This window comes from Triticum dicoccoides, chromosome 7B (assembly GCF_002162155.2).
Source record: "Triticum dicoccoides isolate Atlit2015 ecotype Zavitan chromosome 7B, WEW_v2.0, whole genome shotgun sequence".
Taxonomy (NCBI): domain Eukaryota; kingdom Viridiplantae; phylum Streptophyta; class Magnoliopsida; order Poales; family Poaceae; genus Triticum; species Triticum dicoccoides.
The window spans coordinates 414,416,361-414,423,635 of NC_041393.1; positions in this window are offsets into that span (position 1 = coordinate 414,416,361).

Below are 7,275 nucleotides of genomic sequence, written 5' to 3' on the forward strand. Positions count from 1 at the left end.
AGGAGGTGGCAAGCTATAGTTGTACGAGCTTATCGCTCGATCAATGTAGGACAAGCGCATTTAATGTGTTGCCTACGTGTCCTCTCGCTTTATTAGGGACGGCAATAGAGGCCATCTCATCCTTCGCTGCTCCTCCTCACCTTGACGCGCGTCCAGGTTGACAAGGCATGCAGTGCCACGCTGGCTAACTAGCTGCTGCCTTGGCGCAATGGTAAGCCTCCATGAAGATCTGCATGCCGCCACGCAAGTGCCTGCTTAGTTGGCCCGCCTATCGTCGCACTGGAGTGGTGGCGAGGTGGTGAAACCTTGCCGGGCACGGGTCTGGCCGCGGCCCAGCGATCGTCCCCGGCAAGGACATCCCCGGCAAGGATCTTGCCGGGGGTCTTCGTCTTCTGGTCCCACGCGGATCTGTGGGTCGTCAATCCTTATGAGGATTTGCATGCTATCGAGCATGCACTCTCCAGATCTTGGTCTTAACATTGTCGATGGTGTCAAAGCTCTCAGCCCCAAAGGTGATGGACTTGCTGGTGTTTGGTGCAGGTTGCCCCGGTAAGGCCCTTGCCGAGGGCGGTCCAGCTTGCCCCTCGCCCCTCGTGCTTCAAGTGCCTGTTTTGGTAGTCTTCGGGCTATGCATTCCCTGGCTCGCCAGGCCCTGCCGTGGGCGTGGCTGCGACTGCTCGTGCACTAGTAAGGGGTACATAAGTACCCCTACTTTTGTACATCGACAATGGGTTTATAGCAACATAGAAAATCACCAATGCTTATTTTGAAACAACAACCAAATTAGTTGCTACTGAGACAACAACCAAATTCTGTAACATCAGAAGCTATAATTAACTACAACAACACTACAAGTTCTTAATCATGTAAAATAAATAACAAATTGAACTTTTTACGAGGAAAGTAAATATAACTGCAACAACATAGCGACAGTGTTTGGATGACAGCAAATTGATACTAACAGGTGTGTACATGCACAAATTTAGTAACATAGTACTAATAGCACTAAGGTTGCCCACTATCTATGCCAAAACTAGGGTAAAGACAATTGTTGCTACATCTCACACCGGTGTCCTGCACTGGCAAGCCGATGCAGCGGAAAAAAATCAGGGACCCGGACTCTGGAGCATGTAGTTGCTCCGATGCCTAGTTCCTTCGTGCCATAAAGATTTAGTATTTTACTACTTGGCTGCTCGTATGTGTGGACCAAAGTTGGCTGCACAAACTGTTGAAGCGGTGCGAAATAATTTTCTAATGGCACCGCTAATGAGATGGCAACAATTTAAGATACTAGGTACAAACTGTGACATTGTCTTAGGATGCGTTTGGTTGAAGGTGTGGTATGAATGGGTTGGGACCGTGACAGTGTCTGAATCACATCTAACAAATGATTTGTAACAATGAAAGAGGGTCTAACCTTCTCTCCACATGCCAGAAACTTCCTCCTAGTGTCCATAGAGTGAAACGCAACTAGCTTCACGCATGGAGATTGAATGTGACAACGAGAAGATAGATCTTCAGCCACCCCGCTCCATTCATTGCCACTCATGGTCCCAGGGAGCTACAAGAGGAAGAAATGACTCAGCCGGGTAGAAATCCTTCATTCCAAGTCATAGCCTGAGAGAGAGAATAGAGGCATACCCGGGTGGTGAAGGAGTTGTCCCCGTAGGAGGAACCGCTGGAGAGGTCTTTGAAGAAGACCATGGCGACTCCGACGGTAGGATGCGAGACGGCGAGAGCAAGGAAGCGGCTATAGCTTAGGAAGGAAGGAAGGAAGGAGGAAACAGGGGAAATGTGACTTGTGGTCGGGGAGAAAAGGGGTGGGGAAGGGGGAGATATTTTGTTTTTAGGACAAAATTTTGGAAATGTGGAGGGAAACTTTGCGCGCGGTGCCGCCGGACCATTCACTTTGAAGGATTGTGTGCATCACAAATGATTCTTCTGCTTTACGCGCATGAGATGAGTTTGGAAATTCAAGTTTTGGTGGAAATTTCCCTGGGTACGTCATTGCATAATTTAATATCGCTTCCTAATTTGTGCACACAAAAGAGCGTACAGCAGACAGACCACACTTACAGAATCGAGCAATTTTAGTAATTAAACAGAGCCAGTTGACTTAAACATTGCTCTAACAAAAGACCAGCATTAAAAAGAAAGCCTAAGTACGCATAATTTTAACAAATCCGCCGCTGCGCCGGCCCATGCATCGCCGGTGTGAGATGAGACATCGATGACTTGTCCGGGCGACATGCTGCCGTTGGTGGACTCCGCGTCCCCCTGTTAAAGTCGACCGCGTCCTCGTCCTCTTCCTCGGCGCCGCCCTCAAGGTTGTTGTACTTGTAGTAGTGGCTGCGCCAGAGCTCGCGTTGGTACTCCACCGCCGATTCCTCAATCCAGACTCTTCTCTACCTCGACCTCAGCCACGCGCAACTCCTCCTCCCGGCGCTCCTCGATCTCCGCCACCTCCTGCATCTCCAGCTCCCGCTCGGCGACCTCATGAGGAAGCAGGTGCTCCATGGCCACTGCCACCTTTTCGGATATGGGTTGCATGCTGGAGTCCGAGGTGGCCTGGAATATCTTGGTGTGTGCATCCTCGATCTTGCCGTGAATGGCCTTGACCCGGGCCAGGGGGACATCAGCGGCACAGACGGCAGCTCGAGTGCTCTTGGCATTTGCAGTCGCCGTCGCAGAAACAGCTATAGCCGTCTCGGCTGCTGCAGCTGCCTTGTCGGCTGCCACAGACGCCCTCTTGCCAGAAGCAGCCGTGCTCAATGCAGATGCAGCGCCGCTCTCGGTGCAAGCGACCGCGCTCAGGAGGGGCGACGCGGCCATCGTACGGGCCCTCACGAAGTGTTTCCATGACATCATCTTTGCAAGAAGGGGGTGCATGAATGGGGATCGGGATTCGTGGATTCGGGGGTTGCCGGCGCTGGAGCAGACGAGCCGGCGAAGCTTAAGCAGGGACACTTTAATAGACCCAGATATTTTCGTCGCAAACGGTTCCTAGAAAACAACTGTGTGATGTTGTAGATATTTTTTATTATCTGTGAAAGATGAATTTGGAGTAAAGTGGCAACGGATGGCGTTTTAAATGTACGAGAAATTTTGTAGTACTAATACAACTGTCATGTCAAATTCTGGAAAATTTCAGGGGTCATTTGACCTTTGAAGACATTTAAGTGATTTTCTAGCCATTTAACGACCGTAATTGAAATTTGAACTACAAGTACATGCAACAGCTAACCATAATGGTCTGAAAACTCATATTTTGTGTACTCGTGTGCGATTTAACTCCATGTGCAGTAAATTGGAAGGAATTTCAAACATATTGGTCTAATGGCTATGACACAGTTAAGCATGGAGTGACATGGCATTTTAATTCCAAAAAATTAAAAGAATATCAGAAACACATGAAACCTTGGTTGATGTAATGTCATGCCACCTAGATGATGTGGTAAAAAATTTGGCATGTTTAACGAAAGTTTGGACACACACCCCTCACAAACCGGAGCAACTCACTAGAAGGCTCATGGTTACAAGAGGGAACAATGCATGTTTGATGAAGAACGGGAGATAGCTTCATCATACGGCCTTCAATTTTTTCCACGTTTAACATGCACTACTTCAACTGTAATGTGAAATTTTGGAAAATTCTAGGGGTCATTTGACCTTTTAAAGACATTTAAGTGATTTTCTAGCCATTTAATGATCGTAATTCAAATTTGAACTACATCTACATGCAACGCCTAACCATAACAGTTTGAAAAATCATATTTGTGTACTTGTGTGGGAGTTAATTCCATGTGCAGTAAATTAGAAGGAATTTTCAAACATATTTGTCTCACAACATCGACACATGCATATGTATGCATGGAGTGACATGGCATTTTAATTCCAAAAAATTAAAAAAATATCAGAAACACATGAAACCTTGCTTGATGTAATGTCATGCCACCAAGATGATGCGGTAAAAAAATTGGCATGTCTGACGATAGTTTGGACACAAACCCCTCACAAACTAGAGCAACTCATTAGAAGGCTCGTGGTTCCGAGAGGGAACAATGCATGTTTGATGACGAACGGGAGATAGCTTCCTCTTACGGCCTTCAATTTTTTTTTCTACGTTTAACATGCACTACTACAACTGTAATGTAAAATTTTGGAAAATTCGAGGGGTCATTTGACCTTTTAAAGACATTTAAGTGATTCTCTAGCCATTTAATGACCGTAATTCGAATTTGAACTACATCTACATGCAACGCCTAACCATAACAGTTTGAAAAATCATATTTGTGCACTTGTGTGTGAGTTAATTCCATGGGCAGTAAATTAGAAGGGATTTTCAAACATATTTGTCTCACGACATAGACACATGCATATGTATGCATGGAGTGACATGGCATTTTATTCGAAAAAATTAAAAAAAATTAGAAAGACATGAAACCTTGCTTGATGTAATGTCATCCCACCAAGATGATGTGGTAAAAAAATTGGCATGTTTGATGAAATTTTGGACACACACCCCTCACAAACCCGAGCAACTCACTAGAAGGCTCATGGTTCTGAGAGGGAACAATGCATGTTTGATGATGAATGGGAGATAGCTTCCTCTTATGGCCTTCAATTTTTTCTATGTTTAACATGCACTACTACAACTATAATGTGAAATTTTGGAAAATTCTTGGGGTCATTTGACCTTTTACAGACATTTAAGTGATTTTCTAGCCATTTAATGACCGTAATTCAAATTTGAACTACTTCTACATGCAATGGCTAACCATAACAGATTGAAAAATCATATTTGTGTACTTGTGTGCGAGTTAATTCCATGTGCAGTAAATTCGAAGGAAGTTTAAAACATATTTGTCCCACGACATGGACACATGCATATGTATGCATGGAGTGACATGGCATTTTATTCGAAAAAAATAAAAAATATATTAGAAACACATGAAACCTTGCTTGATGTAAAGTCATGCCACAAAGATGATGTGGTAAAAAAATTGGCATGTTTGACGAAATTTTGGACACACACCCCTCACAAACCGGAGCAACTCACTAGAAGGGTCGTGGTTCCAAGAGGGAAAAATGCATGTTTGATAACAAATGGGAGATAGCTTCCTCTTACGGCCTTCAATTTTTTTCTATGTTTAACGTGAAGTACTACAACTGTAATGTGGAATTTTGGAAAATTCTAGGGGTCATTTGACCTTTTAAAGACATTTAAGTGATTCTCTAGCCATGTAATGACCGTAAACGAATTTGAACTACATCTACATGCAACGCCTAACCATAACGGTTTGAAAAATCATATTTGTGTACTTGTGTGCGAGTTAATTCCATGTGCAGTAAATTAGAAGGAATTTTCAAACATATTTGTCTCACGACATGGACACATGCATATGTATGCATGGAGTGACATGGCATTTTATTCGAAAACATTAAAGAAAATATTAGAAACACATGAAACCTTGCTTGATGTAATGCCATGCCACCAAGATGATGTGGTAAAAAATTGGCATGTTTGACGAAATTTTGAACATACACCACTCACAAACCGGAGAAACTCACTAGAAGGCTCGTGGTTCCGAGAGGGAACAATGCATGTTTGATGACGAATGGGAGATAGCTTCCTCTTACGGCCTTCAATTTTTTTTACGTTTAACATGCACTACTACAACTGTAATGTGAAATTTTGGAAAATTCTAGGGGTCATTTGACCTTTTACAGACATTTAAGTGATTTTCTAGCCATTTAATGACCGTAATTCAAATTTGACCTACATCTACATGCAACGGCTAACCATAACAGATTGAAAAAATCATATTTGTGTACTTGTGTGCGAGTTAATTCCATGCGCAGTAAATTTCAAGGAATTTTCAAACATATTTGTCTCACGACATGGACACATGCATATGTATGCATGCAGTGACATGGCATTTTAATTCCAAAAAATTAAAAAAATATCGGAAACACATGAAACCTTGATTGATATAATGTCATGCCACCTAGATGATGTGGTAAAAAATTGGCATGTTTGACGAAAGTTCGGACACACACCCCTCACAAACCGGAGCAACTCACTAGAAGGCTCGTGGTTCCGAGAGGGAACAATGCATGTTTGATGACGAACGGGAGATAGCTTTCTCTTACGGCCTTCAATATTTTTTCTACGTTTAACGTGCACTACTACAACTGTAATGTGAAATTTTGGAAACTTCTAGGGGTCATTTGAACTTTCAAAGACATTTAAGTGATTTTCTAGCCATTTAATGACCCTAATTAAAATTTGAACTACATCTACATCCAACGCCTAACCATAACATTTTGAAAAATCATATTTTTGTGTACTTGTGTGCGAGCTAAAAAATCATCAGACGATGTAAATATCTAGTGTTCAAAAAAGAAAATGTAAATATCTGGCAAGACAATCAGCCCCCACACGATTGGCACTCTAACTCGTGGCTCGAGGTTTGGTAGGTATGTGGCGGGCATCATTAATCAGACACGATTCTATATTGGAAACCGTCAGCTATTATGTTCACACACGGATTTTGCTGCGGGAATTTTGTGTAATTCAAACTACAGTACTCGTAAATTCCGGTGACCGGCGTGTCTACTATCCCCATCGATCTAGATTCCGGCCGCCAATAAATACTACTTGCTCACGTCGTCCCGCCTGCATTCTCATCTACATCCTCCCCTCGCTCGCCCTCTCTCTCTCTCTCTCTCTCTCTCTCTCTCTCTCTCTTAAATCTCTGCCATGGTGTCGCCGGTCTGCCCACGCGCCGATGAGGAGTCGTCGCCTCCCGAGGACGCTCACTCGAATAGCAGCGACGAGGACCCCTACGCGCCGCCGGACGAGGTTGCGCCAGACCCCCAACTTTGGATTGGTTTTGGGGCCATTACAATCTTTGTCTATGGAAGTCGCTGCCGACGGCTGAGAAAGCCAGGCAAGTGGCATTCAAGAAGGAGATGGCGGAGGAGGAAGCCGGGTACCAGGTGGCCTGTGAAGCCGTGATGCCGCCTAGAAAAAGGAGGTGGCGGAGCTTTGGGGGCGGGCGCGTTGTCATGTCGAGGAGGTGTACGAAGACGGTACTTCGTGAGGAAGGTCATAGGCGTTGGGTGCCTCATCGCTGCATGGAGGTGGGACGATAAGCTCCAGCGTGCCACCGACGAGGAGCTCAGGTGGGCGCCCAACAAAATGGAAAGATCGTTCGTGCGGGTCCGCTAGCAAGAGGCAGATTGGTACGTCAAGCGCTGCGAGGTGGAGGA